This window comes from Plecotus auritus (genome assembly GCF_963455305.1).
Source record: "Plecotus auritus genome assembly, chromosome: 2".
Lineage (NCBI taxonomy): Eukaryota > Metazoa > Chordata > Mammalia > Chiroptera > Vespertilionidae > Plecotus > Plecotus auritus.
The window spans coordinates 171,376,079-171,393,500 of NC_137771.1; the positions used below are offsets into that span (position 1 = coordinate 171,376,079).

General features: G+C 42.7%; 1 protein-coding gene across 16 annotated transcripts in view; it reads left to right on the plus strand.

Moving 5' to 3' along the window:
- KALRN (kalirin RhoGEF kinase) overlaps positions 1–17,422 on the plus strand; it is a gene marked incomplete at both ends in the record, with an annotated part of 667,375 nt that overhangs the window by 486,530 nt on the left and 163,423 nt on the right. The window lies entirely within an intron of this gene.

A 17,422-nucleotide genomic window follows, 5' to 3' on the forward strand; every position in this document is an offset into this window, starting at 1 on the left:
TGCCGCTCTGTTGACTAATGAGTTTACCGACCACTGACCTAGACTCTCAATTCCAATAATTACAGGCTGTTGTTGTTCCTTGTGATTAAGCCCCTATCCCAGTGGTCGGCAAACTCATTAGTCAACAGAGGGGCAAACCCCGGCTCGCGAACCACATGTAGCTCGCGAGCCGCAGTTTGCCGACCACTGTGTTAGGCCACTGCCATGGCCTAGTGACACACTTGGGCTAGTTCCTTGGGAAAGGAGTCATTGGTAGCCTTACAAGGGGCAAGGAAGGCAGAACCAGACAAGGAGGCTTCCATTTATAAGCACCTTTCTCATCCCAGAGGCCCACTGCTCAGCCTGGCTCTCCCTTGTACACTGCCATGGCCCTCACTCTAATGAACCGTGCATCTTCTGTCAGCCTTGGGGGCTGGGGGAGAGGTAGAGCCAGCTCAGCTCTTCCTTGTGTGGTTGGAGATCCCTTCCAGGCCAGGGTCTTTGCAACCACATCCATGTGCCTGTGACTTAATAGTGTAGAGCACAGGCTGTTGAGTCTGAGATCACCATTTGGTTCCCCTAAGACAGTGCTCACTCATCAAATACTTGAATGCCTACAGTGCCTAAGCATCATGAATTAGGTGGGCAAATACTTATAGACTCAGCCCCAGTGTTCACAGAGCTTACCAGTAGGACAGACATTAATCAGGTGACACATGAATGTAATTACAGCTGGAAGGGACCTTGGAGATCATTGAGATCAACAGATGACACTGAGACCCATAAATGCTAAGCAATTTGCCCAAGACCATATAGTCAGTTAGGGACAGAATAAGGACTGGAACTCAGAACTCCTGATTTTTATTCACAGACAACTCTTTCCCTATCACATCACAGTCTAATCTATTGCGCACCCATGGAATGCTCCCTAACCCTGGTCAGCCATGTAAACAAGTTGATCAATCAGTACATTATCCCCAAACCAACTACGGGAAACCAGACGGCCCATTTGGTATGCCAAACAGTACAGTGAACCATAGCCCTGAGGATGGTATCTACCAAGCCTTGTCTGCAGGGACAGAGAGGCAAGGCTCCCCTGCTGTAGCCACGCTGCCTACGAAGGATGCTTGCAGGTGTTAGGTGTTTTGATCTGACCCCAACATTTTCTCATCTCCCGGGTTCAGCAGTCATTCATGCACTCATTAATTAAGCAGATATTTATTGAGCATCCCCTAGGTGGCAGGCACAGTTCTCAGATCTGAGTAGGGCACACAGCAGTGAGCAAAATGGGTTGCCCTTGTGGAGTGTACACACTAGCTGGGGGAGACAAACAAATAAGTATATAATATAGCATCTTAGAAAGTGATAAATGCTACAAAAAAAAATAAGAAAGGGATGTAGGGAGCGCCCAGAGGTAGGGAAGCATTTTTAGGTAGGGTGGTTGGGGAAAATATCTCCCTGAGAAAATGATGTACTGGGGCATCACTATATATATACTTTTATACATATAGCTGTGCAGTGTGATTTGAAAAGTCCCACAAGCCTTCCTCTACCTCCTTTAGAAAAATAAAGGTTTCTCAGTAGCACATCCCAGAGCCCAATTCCCAGCTTTCCTTTCTTCCTTTGCACTAACAGTAGTTCTCACACTTGAGCGCACATCAGAATCACCCAGAGAACTTGTTAAAGCACAGACTGCTGGGCGGGACTTCCAGAGTATGTGATTTAGTAGGTCTGGGGTCGATACATGAATTTGCATCTCTAACAAATTCCCAGGTAATGCTGATGCTGCTCATCCAGGGACTACACTTTGAGAGCCACTAGGTGAAGCCATATAGCTGTTAGATCCCTGTAAAAAATAAACTGTTATCTGAGTCTGGCCGGTGTGGCTCAGTGGTTGAGCATCAACCTATGAATCAGGAGGTCACAGGTCACAGTTCAATTTCCAGTCAGGGCACATGCCCGAGTTGCGGGCTCAATCCCCAGTGGGGGCATGCAGGAGGAGCTGATCGATGATACTCTCTCATAATTGATGTTTCTTTCTCTCCCTCTCCCTTCCTCTCTAAAATCAATAAACATATTTTTAATTAAACTATTACCTAGAAAGGACACATCTATTCATTAGGATCTCTGGATCTTATCAAAGTAGCTCTCCCAAGAGCAGGATCCTTGAGAAACATGACTCTTTCCTAACTGGGGTAAATTTTGGAAGCCACAGCCCAAAACCTCCAGGCATGGAGGAGTCAGGGCCAAGGACAGATCCTGAAGAGGTGGTGACAACAGTATTTCATTGCTAGTCTATCAGCGCTCTGCATCTTCATAGCATTTAATACTTCTATAAGCCCTTTGCCCACTACTCTTCTTGGAGACAGTTAACCTGTTAGGTAGGCAGAACAGGTGTCATTATTACATTTCATAGATGAGAAAATTGAGACACAAAGAGATTACATGGCCTCCCTTGGGCATGAAGAATGAGAACCCCTTGTGGCCTTACACCTTGCCCCTTCTTCTTTAACACTCTTCATGACATAGCTATAGCTTTCTCCTAGGGCTTCTACCCAGGCTGTTAAAATCCAGGACATAGAGTCACTCTTTGCTTGTCGCTCTGTTCAAAATCCCACTGCTTCAAGTAGATGATTCATATGGGTGATTAATTGCAGCAAACACTAGGCCCTGCATGAGTTTTCTCTGCCATAAATGCATCTTTCCTCTTCTGCCACCAGGTATTGTTCAGAGAAAATGCTAACTCATTTTAGCATTAGCCTAAACTAGAACTAATCATTATGAAAGCAAACCTGCTGGGGGGAAAGCACACATAATACTTTCCAAAGACAAATGGAAATGGCATTTTGATTATAGGTACCATTGCTTCCATTCCATTAGTAGAGATAATTGAAAGTTTTCTGTATCACAAAGCACACAGCAAAATGAGAGTGGATTTTGTTAATGTGATGGCTGGTGAATCTCATTTGCAGGTATTTAATTATACCAAAAGCATCATGGACATGAAAGCTATCTTCCAGTACTTGCCCTTCTGGGTATTTTCTCCAGTTTATACTGATTCCCCATAGTGAGTGAAGTCTCCCATTGAAGCTCACAGACAGTGACCCAAAGTTACAAGGAGCTGTCTCTCTTCAGGTTCCATACTGTTTTTGACCATCCAGAAGCTTAAAGTTTTCAAAATTTAAAACTGTCCTCGTGGGCCCTAGCCAGTTTGGCTCAGTGGAAAGAGCATCGACCTATGGACTGAAGGGTCCCGGGTTCGATTCTGATCAAGGTTATGTACCTTGGTTGCAGGCTCATTTCCCAGCCCTGGTTGGGGCGTGTGCAAAGGCAACCGATCGATGAGTCTCTCTCACATCATTGTTTCTCTCTCTGTCTCTCTCTCCCTTCCACTCTCTAATACTCAATAGAAAAAAATATCCTCAGGTGAGGATTTAAAAAAACCAAAACTGTCCTCATTGGTCTCTCAACCCATTGATATTCTGATATCTTCCTTTGGCACTACCATTGGGATCCCTCATTGATTCAGTAAGCATTTATTAAGCACTTAATGTATACCAACCCCTGTAAGAGCCACTGAACAGGCTACAAAAATAAGCTAGATACAATCCTATAATACCATATAATAGATTCACTCTGTAAATTATGGATAATAATCAACATGCAAGTGTATTCTAGATGTAGATTATAAACCCTTGCGAGCGTCCCCCCATTTCTATTGTCTGTACTCACTTTGTACTCAGATAAAACTAATTGATGAGTTATGTTAGCTTCAACACAGAGGAAAGAAAATACCCTTGGGAGGAGAAGAGGGGTGAGGCAGAAGCTCTGCTCTGTGGTTGGCGCACACATGGAGATCTGCGTCAGCCAGGGCATGGCAACAATCGGGCAGTGGGACCTAAACTCTGCTGTAGATGTTGCACATGTGGTGATAGCAAATTCAATGTGTGAGGGTCATAGAGCTTGGGGGATTAGAAATTCCATATCGATGAAAGATCCAGTGTGAATGTGTTTTTGCTGAGTTTTATATTCCAACGTGTGCTGTAGAAATGACCATCCCTTAAAAACAAGTAGCTCAGACCCACTGCAACACAGGGACTGAGCATGTAAGAAAATAGGCTGGATTGGGGGAGATGGAGTGGGCTGTAGAGGACTCAGTTAGTTGTGTCAGTATGAGAGACTCTATGAGAAGAAGAGATGCAGACGATAACCCAACAATGTGAGTATGTATGTGTGTATGCAGACCTGTACACAAATACACATGCACATAAACGCGTTGAAGGCCAGTAAAAAAGACTTTATGAGGGTGTGAACCCTTTAAATAAATTCCAAAGTCATAATCCAAAAAAAAATAAGACAAGTTTAGAAAACCAAAAGCATAGTCAGAAAATAAGGGTAAGATTATAGTTCCAGTGACCAAACGGCTGAAGGAATACCACTGACCCACCTGCCTCCCATGAATGTGCATCAGCTTTCACCCCCCTCATGCCTGCAGGCAGCGGCTCAGATTGACCCACTCTGCTTTAGGCTGGGCTTTGTGAATGGTGGGATTTCAAGACAGGGACTCAGGGCAGATATGCAGCTGGATCTCGGATGTGTCCTTTGGACCCTATTTCTGGCACCTCTGCAACGTGGAAAGAATTTTCACAGCACAGGTCCTGTATCCAGGCTTCCCAATGACTATCAAGGGTGCTAGTGGATGGTAACATAGCCAGGTCTACAATGGGCTTGTGTGGTCATGGATAGTGGTAGCCGCAGGGAGAATTTAGAGGGCTCAGAAACAGCCGTGATAGGGAGAGGGTCTCTGTGTATCTGCCTTTGAGTTTTTTTGGGGTGGTAAATGTTATTCTATTTGTAAGGATGTTTAGGAGTTCTGTTGCCTATTTATGGTGACCTTTTAATGGGCCTTATCCCCAAGCACAGTGTGGAGTTTTTAGATGTGGCTGTGCTGGATTCTGCTGGGTGGTGGTTATGGCACACATCAGGTGAAAGGAAGTACCACGGTGGGGTGGGCCTGAAACCTCCTTGATGGAGAAGCAGGGTTTAGATTTCACTGGTGTGGCACTTGTGCTCTGAGAGTGACCCCTGTGCATGGCACTCCAGGTGTTGCTTGGGTATCTCCTAGATTCACGAAGACGTGTGTGGGCATCTTGGCCCTGAAAGGAGCAAGTTGGTGATAAAATTGATATGCAGTTAAGTTCTTCAAGGCTGGCTGGAAGTTAGCAATGTAAATAGGAGGCTTTGTGCTTCCCAGATTCTTTTTGCATTTTCATGTGGTATTGGGAATACTGACATAATGCTTTATATATATTATTTGTATTTCTGGGACTATTCAATCAACAAACTTGTTGGATATAGGCCTCAAGGGCAAGCCATCAAAATTATCTAAGCACGCTCTGTGTACCCTGAAGGCCACACAGGCGTGCTTAGAAATAGAGTCAGTCATTAAAGGGGGAGGCCCTTGCAGTGTCTGCTTGACTGGTTGGTATTACAGAACCTAAGTGGTGACAGTCCAGCTTAATGGCACCGCACAAGGCAGCTTCTAGGACCGGGTGGGTGCATAGTATAGGAGAGGCCATCAATCAGTGTTTCTAACTTCTGAGGAAGGACTTTTTCAGAAATTAAAGTGATAAGGTAATTAGCCCAATAATTCTGATGGTGTTACAAAGATGATTGCTTAGACCACATGCCATTTTCCCATCATACTCTAGACCTCAGATTTGTCTGTAATTGTCAAAAATCTGGCTAACTGGTTTCTCCTGGATTAAATATCTTATAAAAGAATGTACACGCCAGCAGAGGTAGGGGTAGGGTGCAGAGGGTTGAGAGAGGATAGTATCAATAGTTACATTGGACGATTTGGACTTCAGGGATATCAAAGGTTATGTCCAAAGTAATGTGGTGATTTGGGTTCTAGAGGGTCCCCTCAACTATCAGAGACTATATCACATCCTCAGAGATCAATAAGAGGGTCATTCATTCAAAAAACAAGAGAATGGATATCCTATCTAATAAAAGAGTAATATGCAAATTGACTGTCACTCCAACACACAAGATGGCTGCCCCCATGTGGACACAAGATGGCCACCATAAGATGGCCAGCAGGGGAGGGAAGTTGGGAGGGATCAGGCCAGCAGGGGAGGGCAGTTGTGGACAATCAGGCCAGCAGGGGAGGGCAGTTGGGAGGGACCAGGCCTGCAAGGGAGGGCAGTTAGGGGTGACCAGCCCAGCAGGGGAGGGCAATTAGGGGCAATCAGGCTGGCAGGGGAGTGGTTAGGGGGTGATTCAGGCTGGCAGACAGAAGCAGTTAGGGGCAATCAGGAAGGCAGGCAGGCAAGCAGTTGGGAGCCAGCAGTCCTGGATTGTGAGAGGGATGTCCCAGATTGGAGAGGGTGCAGGCTGGGCTGAGGGACACACACACCCTCTGTGCATGAATTTCATGCACCGGGCCTCTAGTTGTTAATAATAGTGACTGTTATTAATACTGATATCCATCATGTCATTTATTCATCAACAAGTATTTATTGAATATATACTATGTGCCAGGCACTATGCTAGACAGCAACAACAAAAAGGCAAGAATTTTGACCCCCCATGGAGCTTACATCCTCGTGGAAATGTGGACAAGTAAAATATATAAAATGCCAAATGATGATTCATGCTATAAAGAAAAATATAGCTGCAGGGATGGGGTGAGGGGAGGGTCTGAGTTCCAGTGACAGACATAATCAGGGAAATAGGGCATATGTCCAAGGCTGATAGTGGTAATGAGGCTGTGAGTGTTAAAGGAGCCCACTCTTCTGCTAGGAGCACAAACAAGGTTTTAAAAATCCTCTTCATTACTCCCCAAGCAACCATGAAAACCTGGGGAGGAGAAGTCTTGTCTAGGAGCAGGCAGGAGTTCTCGGGTTAGATGTCTCTCCCCCAAGCTTCATGTCTCCATTGGAGCCAAGAAGGTGCCCAGGAATGTGCCCGAAGTAAAGAGGGACTGCAGACTATTCCCCCAGCCTCTGCCAGGAGTCGAAGGAAGCCCTTCTGGTACAGGATTAGCCAGGTTAAGGAATCTGGATTTCATTCAGAGTGATGAGGACCTTACCTGTGGTGTAATCATGCGTCCCTCCTCGTTCACATGGTGAGATTCTTGACAATAAATCCATGTATGGTCCAAGAATAAAATGAATCTAAGAACCAAGAGTTTAGGGCAGACATTATTCATAAATCTCTGAAAGCTCAAATGGGCATTGCAGATTCTGAGGAGTGTGATGAGGTATTTGTTTTATCTTTAATTGGTTTAAAATATGAATTCCCTTTGGTTGCGTTCCCCCCCACCCCTGGCCTCAATTCCCAGCAGGCTGCAGGGCTGCTCAAGTCCAGCCTGATAAAGGTTCAGAAGCAGCAGGAGGAATAGTTGGCAACCATGCCTGGTTGGGGCAAAACCAGTCACCAGTACAAGGGCAGAGAGAGTTCTGTTTCTTTATCACAGAGAGCAGAGGGCCCCAGGAGACCCAGTGAAGAGGTGCAAGAATTCATGTCAGAGTCTTGGGCCCTCATAATAGATATGTTCAGCCCAGACTGCAGGAAGTACGCTTCGTTACAGTTGTAGTGTAAATGTAGCTTCCCCATTTCCTCTTCCCAAACCCCACTTAGCACCCATTGAACTTAGGCAGCAGACTTGGGGGTTAAGGAGAAACTGGCTCTCTCCTCCCAGCTGGATCAGTGTGTCCTCAAAAGGCAAGCTTTTGAGACTGAAGCCAAGTGAGAGAGGAACTCAGAATGCCAGCACACACACACACACACACACACACACACACACACACACACACACACACCCTTCCATTCGTTGTGTAATTCATTGTTTCACCTAATGCTAAGCCTTCTCTCTGGAGAGAGACGTTGGAACATCAAGGCTCCAAGGCTAATATTCTGTCATCACTGTATAGGAAAATTAGTCTCAAATGATGTTGTAGCTCCTCCAGAAAAGAGCTGGTGGGACAGGTTCATTCCAGCTCAGGTCTTGGTCCAGGAGCCAAGTGTTGTAATGACAAACAAAATCACATTCTCCATGTGGCTGTGAGAAATCAAGCATGGCATTTGGTTATTTTCTGTTTTCTTGGATCAACACATGTGCTCAGAAGGGGTGCTCTGGCCATATTTGGTATAGGTCAATCGTCTTGTGGCCTTTCCTGATAAAAATTTGGTTTTGAAGATGACTCAGACCTCACTTGTAGAATGCAAAATTTTTGAACTTGCATGTAGTTGTAAGCTGGATGAAGAACTAGTAGAGCTCTATGAGATCATGTCAAAGCATACAAATAATTAGATTTGTCATTGCTACAGAGTAAGTTCCATGAGGGCAGGGTTTCTTGTCTCCTTTTTTCCCTCTTATATCCCCTCTGCCTATAATAATGCCAGAAACATACTATGTACTGGAAGTACAATTGCACAGTATGTAGAGTAAGTGCAATCTCCTTTGTGAGCAGAAATACAGAGAGATATATTCTTCCAGTTTTAGTGCATCTGGACTGGGAGGCAAGTGCCTTCATTGCACCACTAGGGGGTGGGAAGGAGCCTGCAACACAATGTCATATTTAGCAAAAACAAGGAGCATGCGGCTTGATTTTCAAATAATGCAAGATAGAAGACTGGCTTGATGCATGATCTGATAGGCAGAGTTAAAATCTGGAGTCAAGGGCTAGGATTGATACATGGAGAAAGCAACTGAAAACTAAGCAAGGCTACAAGGCTAATATTCAAAGAAGCAAGTGCACCGTAGAAGCCCAGGTACACAGCCAGGTGTGGGAAATGACTGTGTGTAGTTTGGCCACTAACAACTCTAAGAAGTCTAATAAATGACGACTCATCTCTCAACACAGTTTTTATTGTATTCCCCATGGATGAATTTTTTTTAAGTACTAATTGACTTCTGTAGATCATTTCTAATTAAGAATGACAGATGGGAAGATTGAAAAAGGAAAAGCACCAACCCAAAAGAGCACAAGGCCCCCAAAATGAAACAGTTGTATGAGAAGTCAAATTTGAAAACTGTCTCTCATTTGGTTTGCTTCAGTGAGTTGGTTGCCAATGAGAATGATTAAAGTTCGAAAGACAGTGTTATTGAAAGTGCACTTCTCTCTGCCCTGACCCATCCCCATACTCATGATTCTTATTAAGCATTCCTGAAGCTCCAGGAAATGAAAATGTGAGAATTGATGCATCTCTTGTAAGTTAGCCCAAGAGCTGGTCAGCAATGGGTTCTGATGCCAATTTCCTGAGAGCAAGTGAAGCTGGCTCTCAGCTTAATTTTATTGAGCTTTAATATGGTCCTTAACTAGAAGAATTGTATATTCCACTTGGGAGACAGAAAATATAAATACTCAAAGAAAATTCACACTATGTGTGAAAGAAATAGCTATTGCATTAGCCTGAGAGGTCCAAAAGCTATAACGATCTATCCTCCCTCTGTATCTCTATCCAATACCAAGGACGAGTCATAGCATGTAATGGGAGTAATCTTCAGGGTTTTGTTTTTGTTTTTTAAAAAATAACTATTAATAATAATTATGGTAATGGTAGTAACACAACAATAATAAAACCCAATAGGTCTGCCTAAATTGCATTCAATTTATATATGTCTATATTTGTCGTATGGCCCCATTACACCTCTGTAACTTTCTTGTCTTTATTTTTCCTACCATCTCTCAGTGTTCCTGGCCTCCTACTAATATACATCCCTAAGACAATTTCATCCAGAGAAGAGAATGAAAGCAGATATATCTGTCAGAATAAGCTAAATTATGCTATGGTAACAAACAACTCTAAAAATATTGGTGGCTTAAAACAGCAAGGATTTATTTCTTGCTAACATAACACTACATGTTTATTATGGGTTAGCAGCAGGCTATGTTCATCATATGGAATCAGGGACTCTGGCTAATGGACCAGATTCTAAAGTTGCCAATTTCCATCTCAGAGAGAAAGAGAATTTTGAAGGATCTTAACCCATAATTAAATGCTGCAGTCTGAAAATGGCTTAATATCCATGACCAGAACTAGTTGCATGTCCCTATTCAGCCAACAGGGGCCAGAAAAAACAATTCAGTTATATGTCTAGAAGTTAAAGAGCTAGAAATATTTAATGAAGATAAGAATGACTATATTAGAAGTTAATATTAACTTATATTTGCAAATAATTTACATTTCATCACTAACTCAAATTTTCACATTTTGGATCTACTCAACTGGTGTGTGTGTGTGTGAATTTCAAACAAATACATTTAAGTAATGTTATTCATGTTTAACTCAATGTTTGCTTTATGTTACTCCCAATACCTAATTTCCACTAGGCCCTGGCCATGATATTGGCCTATCTGTACTGGTCCAGTGCTAATGTCAACATCTAGTCAGAGTATAGGGATGAGAAGCCTTCTTGTTCTTGAAACTTTTTCCAGACTTAGGGAACCAATTTTTGAGGGTACAATATCCTGATGAATCTATAGTGACATATCTTAGGGCTTAATTTTTTACATTATTTACATGCTAAGCGGTAGAGTTCTCTAATGACATCTGGCATCAGACTCTACATAATGGTGCTGTGCAGTAGGGATGTGAACTTATTGAATCCTCTATGGTAGAGTCAGTGACTAATGTGAGAACATGATTCATGTGCCACTTTGCTCCTGTTACAAGTAGTGCTATATGATTGCATGACCTTGTTCTAGAGATCACATGGTTATTCCATTATTAAGTAGCTTTGGGTATCACTGGGAAGCCAGAGCAAGCTCTACTGGAAACCACATTCAAATTGTCTGCAGCACAGGGCATTGGGCATAAGCAGACCAGGCAAGAAAATACAGAATTGCAATGGGATGGAAAGAACCCTTGTTTGTCATCAAGAAATTTGGTTTTGGTCTTAATTCTATTGACCAGGTGTATTAGCTTTGAAAAATATTTAAGTGAAATAATCTATCTTATCAAAACCTCAGTTTACTTATTTATAAAATTGCAAAGTAATAAGAACTTACCTCTAAATTGTATTCATGCTTAAACATTCTGTTTTTCTATTACTGACTTAACTGAAACCCAGAAGTCTATGACTTTTAGTTGGAGAAAGTCAATAAGCACACATCCAAAGTCATGTAGAATTGGGAAATGATATTTATAAAAAGGGATAACAATTTCATCCCATCTAATAAAAGAGTGATATGCAAATTGACCATCACTCCTACACACAAGATGGCCACCCCCATGTGGTCAAAGATGGCTGCCCCCATGTGGACACAAGATGGCCACCACAAGATGGCCGGCAGGGGAGAGCAGTTGTGGGCAATCAGGCCAGCAGGGGAGGGCAGTTGGGAGGGACCAGGCCTGCAAGGGAGGGCAGTTAGGGGTGACCGGGCCAGCAGAGGAGGGCAGTTGGGGGTGACCAGGCCTGCAGGGGAGGACAGTTGGGGGGAGGACCCAGGCCTCCAGGGAAGGGAAATTGGGGGAGGACCAGGCCTGCAGGGGAGGGCAGTTAGGGGTGACCAGGCCTGCAGGGGAGGGCAGTTAGGGGCAATCAGGCTGGCAGGGGAGCTGTTAAGCATTGATCAGGCTGGCAGGGGAGTGGTTAGGGAGTGATCAGGCTGGCAGGCAGAAGCGGTTAGAGGCAATTAGGAAGGCAGGCAGGCGAGCGGTTGGGAGCCAGCAGTCCTGGATTGTGAGAGGGATGTCTGACTGCCCGTTTAGGCCCGATCCTGGTGGGATCGGGTCTAAATGGGCAGTGGGACATCCCTTGAGGGGTCCCAGGTTAGAGAGGGTGCAGGCTGGGCTGAGGGACACACACACACACACACACACACACGTGCACAAATTTCATGCACTAAGCCTCTAGTATGTAATAATTATCTGCACTGACAAAAGAGACATAGTACTATATGGCCATAATTTTTTTTAATTATTCAGATTTGAAATACAGGCAGAGGTCAGAAATTAACATATATTCTTATACATCTTATTTATCCATTCCTTAAAACATATTGAAACTTTACCATGTAATCAGCTGGGTTACATGAGCAGAGAGGGCAAGGGAATTGAGGACATTGGCAAGATCACTACTGGAATCCAAGCTTCATAAGAAGGAAAATGATGAAGGGAGAATGTCAAAGGGTTAGGAGAAAGTAGATAGCTCTATGAATAAGAGGTCCTAATGTGGTTAAAGAAAGGTCATAGTAAGAGTAATTAAATAAGCAAGTCAGGAGGAAAATAAGGAAAGAAGACCTGAGACTTCTGTTTCTGACCAAGATAGAAACACAAGGACCAGATATACTCCCTGCCTGAAACAACAACAAAAACACAGACAAAATATAAGAAACTACCATTTTCAAGACACTGGACATCAGACAACAAAGGACAATGTGATCCCTGAGAGGAACAAAGATAAGAATTACAGCAGTATATTTCTCATCAAAAACCAGGCAAGCAAGAAGTCAGTGGAGCCCTAACTGGTTTGGCTCAGTGGATAGAGTGTCGGCCTGTGGACTGAAAGGTCCCCAGTTCGATTCCAGTCAAGGGCATGTACCTTGGTTGTAGGCATATCCCCAGTTGGGGGTGTGCAGGAGGCAGCTGGTCAATGTTTCTCCCTCATTGATGTTTCTAACTCTCTATCCTTCTCCCTTCCTCTCTGTAAAAAAATCAATAAAATATATTATAAAAAAAGAAGTCATCAGAGCCTCTGAGTGAAGTACTTAAAGTAAAAAAGAAATTGGTCAACCTAAAATTCTATACCTAGTACAAATATCTCTCAATGACAAACACAAAAATAAAGACATAACAAAAGCTGAAAAAAAAATCTTTGCCAGCAGATCTACACTACAAGAAATGTTAAAGGTAGTCCCCATAGGTAGAAGGAAGTAATACCACAGGGAAATATGGATCTGCACAGAGAAATAAAGAGCACCAGAAATGGCAAAAAAAAAATCTATAATAATAAAAGGGTAATATGCTAATTATACTGGACATCCTTCCGACATCCTTCCAGACGAATCTGGGGCCTGAGGGAAACCTGAGTCCCAGGTGCCAGATGGAAGCCGGTGCTGGCAGCCAGGGGAAGGAAGGCCTAGTCTTGCATGAATTTCATGCATCAGGCCTCTAGTCTATATATATAAAAGGCTAATATGCAAAGTGTCTCCTTGGGAGTTCAACTGGGAGACTGGGAGTTTGATTGCTCACTGTGATGTGTGCTGACCACCAGGGGGCAGACCAGAATGAAGGAAGGCCCTGGCCAGCAGCCAGAAGGTCCCAATCGGCCCTGATCACCAGCCAGGCCTAGGGACCCTACCCATGCATGACTTTCATGCACTGGGCCTCTAGTAGGTAAATAAACAAGATTTACAGATAAAGAGGAGCATGAAAGAGACTTTAAAAGTATGTTTAAAATCCTCAAAGAGGTAAAGGATAAATATTATTGTGAAACAGAAACAAGTGACTATAAAACAAAAATACACAGAGATGAAGAGAGAATCCTAATTTGGAAAATAGAAGTGAGGAAATCTCTTAGAGCACAGCCAGAGAGATCAGAGATGGATGAAAATAATTTTAATAAGAATTTTCAAAACAAGTGGGGAGGATGGCAAAAATACGTTTTGACAACAGAAAATGACTAAGAATTTTCCAGAAATGAAGAAATATAGAAACATTGCAGTGGAACTAGAGAAAATCAAGGATATAAATCATAATGTAAATACCTGTGTTTTCCAATGGTCTTAGGCTCTATAGCAGTGGCTCTCAACCTGTGGGTCGTGACCCACAGGTTAAGAACCGCTAGCAGGGTCACCTAAGACCATCACGACCCACAGGTTGAAAACCGCTAGCAGGGTCACCTAAGACCATAGGAAAACAAAAATATTTACATTACGATTCATTAACAGTAGCAAAATTACAGTTATGAAGTAGCAACGAAAATAATTTTATGGTTGGCGGTCAACACAACATGAGGAACTGTATTAAAGGGTCGCGGCATTAGAAAGGTTGAGAACCACTGCCTTAAAGTTAAGAGAGAGGGAGAACTGGTCACCTAAAAAGGGACAATGATTATCTTAATAATAGGCTTCGCATCGCCCACAGAGACTAAAAAGAGAACAGAGTAAGAGCATCTCTGTTCTAACAGAAAATGTTGTGACCTAGAATTCTATACCCAGCAAAATTATAATTTAAGAGGGAGGGTGAGATAAGGAAATGTTCAGACATATAAGAACTTAGAAATGTTACACATCTTAAGTTTTCACTCTTTTGCAAAAGAAAATGAACCCAGAATGGAGGAATTAGATGTAAAAAGATATTGTAAATTAAAGGAACACTAAAGTGCTGTTGTCACTATAATTTAACATTGAGTACATATAATAATAATAAAAAGAATAACTATTTGAAACAAATGGAATGTTCTGAGGGAGACTAGGCAAGCTCAGATTCTTGTCTGACTTAAGAACAAGATAGAATTAATTTAGACTTTATTAGACGTATATAAATTTGTAAGGACATGTAAGGATAGCCACCAAAAGAATAGAAATAGAATATATAATTTTGATACTGATAGACAAAAGTGAGGAGAATAAAACAAACTTGATTAATCCAAGAAAGAAAAGAAAAAAAAAAGGAAAAGAGAATTCTCATAGCAAATAGAAAATACTAACAAAAAAGTCAGAAAGAAGTCCAAGTATGTTGTTAATCACAATAAATGCAAATGGATTTAATGCATTTATTAAAATGCAAATACTTTACAACTGGATTTTTAATTAAAATTCAGGTATACACTGTGTAAGAGAGATCAAGTCTAAAATAATAATACAGAAAATAGAGTGATGGAAAAAGATGCGCTAAGCCAATATTAACCAATAGAAAGTTGGTATAGAATTTTTAATGTCAGATAAAATGCAATCATCTTAAGCTCTTTTGTTCCTTAAATTTTTATTATGTGTGGTATGTTCATTACTCCAGCAAAGCTAGTACAGAAATTGCCACCTAGAATTGGGGTACTGCCATAACAAATTTCTTTTAAAAGAAAGAAAAGAACAGCAAAAAAGAAAATATGTGGCATTGGCTGTGGAAGTGGGCTGAGGGTGACGGAAAGTGTAACTGGGGCCTGGAAAACTGGAGACCTGCCTTGTGCAGTAGTGAAACATTTGGAAAACTGTCGTTTACAATAATTTGGAAGGCAGCCAATGTATCTAATGCCCTTGTAGATTACAATGAAAGAGTCTGGGATTTTTTTAAAGAAAATAATTCCATGTTTAAACAAAAGCAATAACGATGATGTGTGTTGCTTGTAACATTTGTAATTATCAACTGGATGTCCATAACAACATGAAGGCCAGGAAGGAGAAAAATAGAAGTGTACTGTCATAAGGTTCATGTGCTGTCATGAAGTAGTATAATATCCCTTGAAGGTAGACTGTGCTGGTTAAAAGTAAATAATGAATTAAGTACACCATAAATCCTAACACAACCACTGAAATAACAAAGCAAAGGCTTACAGCCACTAAGCTATCTTAGTCTGCTTGGGCCGCCATAGCAAAATACCACGGTCGGGGGCGCTTAACCAACACATTTCTTTTCTCACGGTTCCGGAGGCTGGAAGTCCGTGGTCAGGATGCTGGGAAAGTCTGTTTCTGGTGAGGGCGCCTCCAGGAGGAACACGGAGCTACCAGAGCTCGCTGGTCAAGACAGAGATAAAGTACACATATAAGAGCCCCAGATGACGCTGGCTTCAATAAGATGGAGGTTCACTTTTCTCCGCATTAACAGACACCTGAAGATAAGCAGTCTCGGCCTGGTGGAGGAGGTCACTAACTCTTCAGGAAGCCAGCCTTTTCTGGCTTATCCTCCACTACACGTAGGGTTTGGTCGAACTCAGAGTCCAAGATGCCAGGTGCTCCAGGGAGCAGATGGGGCAACAGGAAGAAGGGACCTCCCTGCACATTTAGGAGACTGGCTTTAACCAGCACTTGGGTTTGGACCTCACTGGCCAGAGCTTGGTACTATGGCTGCCAGTGCACCTGGGAATAAAGTCTTTTACTGGGTGGCCACATACCTGCCCCTCAAAAAAGTCTCCATTACCAGGAAATCAGGAAAGAATGGATGTGGGAGGCACCTAGTCCATTACTCTTATTACCAGGAAAGTAATTAGTGACAATCCATTCTACATCTCTCTAACCTCCTCCTCGACATTTTATGTTATTTTTCACAGGTGAGTGTGAATGCATAACAGAAGCAGCCTTGAGACAGACAACTGATTCTTTCTATGTATCATAGAGGAGCACTGCGTCTTCCCCTCTTAATATTTAAACAGATTAAAAATTTTCAATTATGAGGAATGTCCTCATAATTAATGATAGCCCAGTGAAAGGACCAAAATGATAAGCTAATAAAAGGCATTTAAAACATATACTTTCCATATGTTCATGAGTACTAGGAGTTAATTCAAACACTAAGAAAGATGTGAATTTTTAAAATTAAACATGCGAGAATCCATTGAAAGGAAGTAGGGATGTAGATATTTCCAAAACGTGAGGAAACCGTGTATAGCACTTTCCATCTACTTCCACAAATTCACACCAACAATGATTGGAAATCTCTGCTTATAAGAAAAATTTTAAAGCCACATGGACTCTACTGTTCAGACACTTTTAATCCAGTGCAAGACACATCAAGGTAAACAAATATCCAAGGCAAACATGTCCCAGAGCTAGCATTCTGCTGGAAAGCCAGACACACATGTTTGGAGCTGCTGCTGGGGGTGATGACATAGATGGAGGGGCTTGTGCAGGGGTTCACGGAGGAGGCTGCACTGGAGTGGGGCTGACAGGGAGAGCATAAGTAAAGCCAGGGAACCGGGGCAATCACGGGTATGTTTGGGAATTGGCAAGCATAGGTGTGACCTGGAACACGGGGTCAGTCTTGGTAGCAGATGTGTTGGACAGGTTGAGGCATGGGATCTGAGAGGCAGGCCTCACATGATACACTCAGGAACTTGGACCTTGTCCTGTAGGCAGTAGAGGGGCAGCGGAAGAAGTTGAGCGTGTTCATGTTTTATGGCCTCTATTTTTCTCAGAAAGTCATGAGCAAGGTTATTTACGGTTGAGAAGTTGGTCAGCTCTAAAGAATGTAAATGGTTGGCCCTGGCCAGGTAACTCAGTTGGTTAGAGCGCCGTCCCCATAGCCAAGGTTGCGGGTTTAACCCCCAGTCAGGGCACATATAAGAAGCCACCAGTGAGTGCATAAATAAGTGGAACAACAAGTCAATGTTTCTCTCTCTCTCTCTCTCTCTCTCTCTCTCTCTCTCTCTCTCTCTCTCTCTCCCTCCCTCCCCCCCCCCGCCCCCCCCCACACACACACCAAAAAAAATCAATCAATAAATTTTTTACATGTAAGGAATATAGAGGGTTTAAAAGAAGATAATATAGTGAAGAAT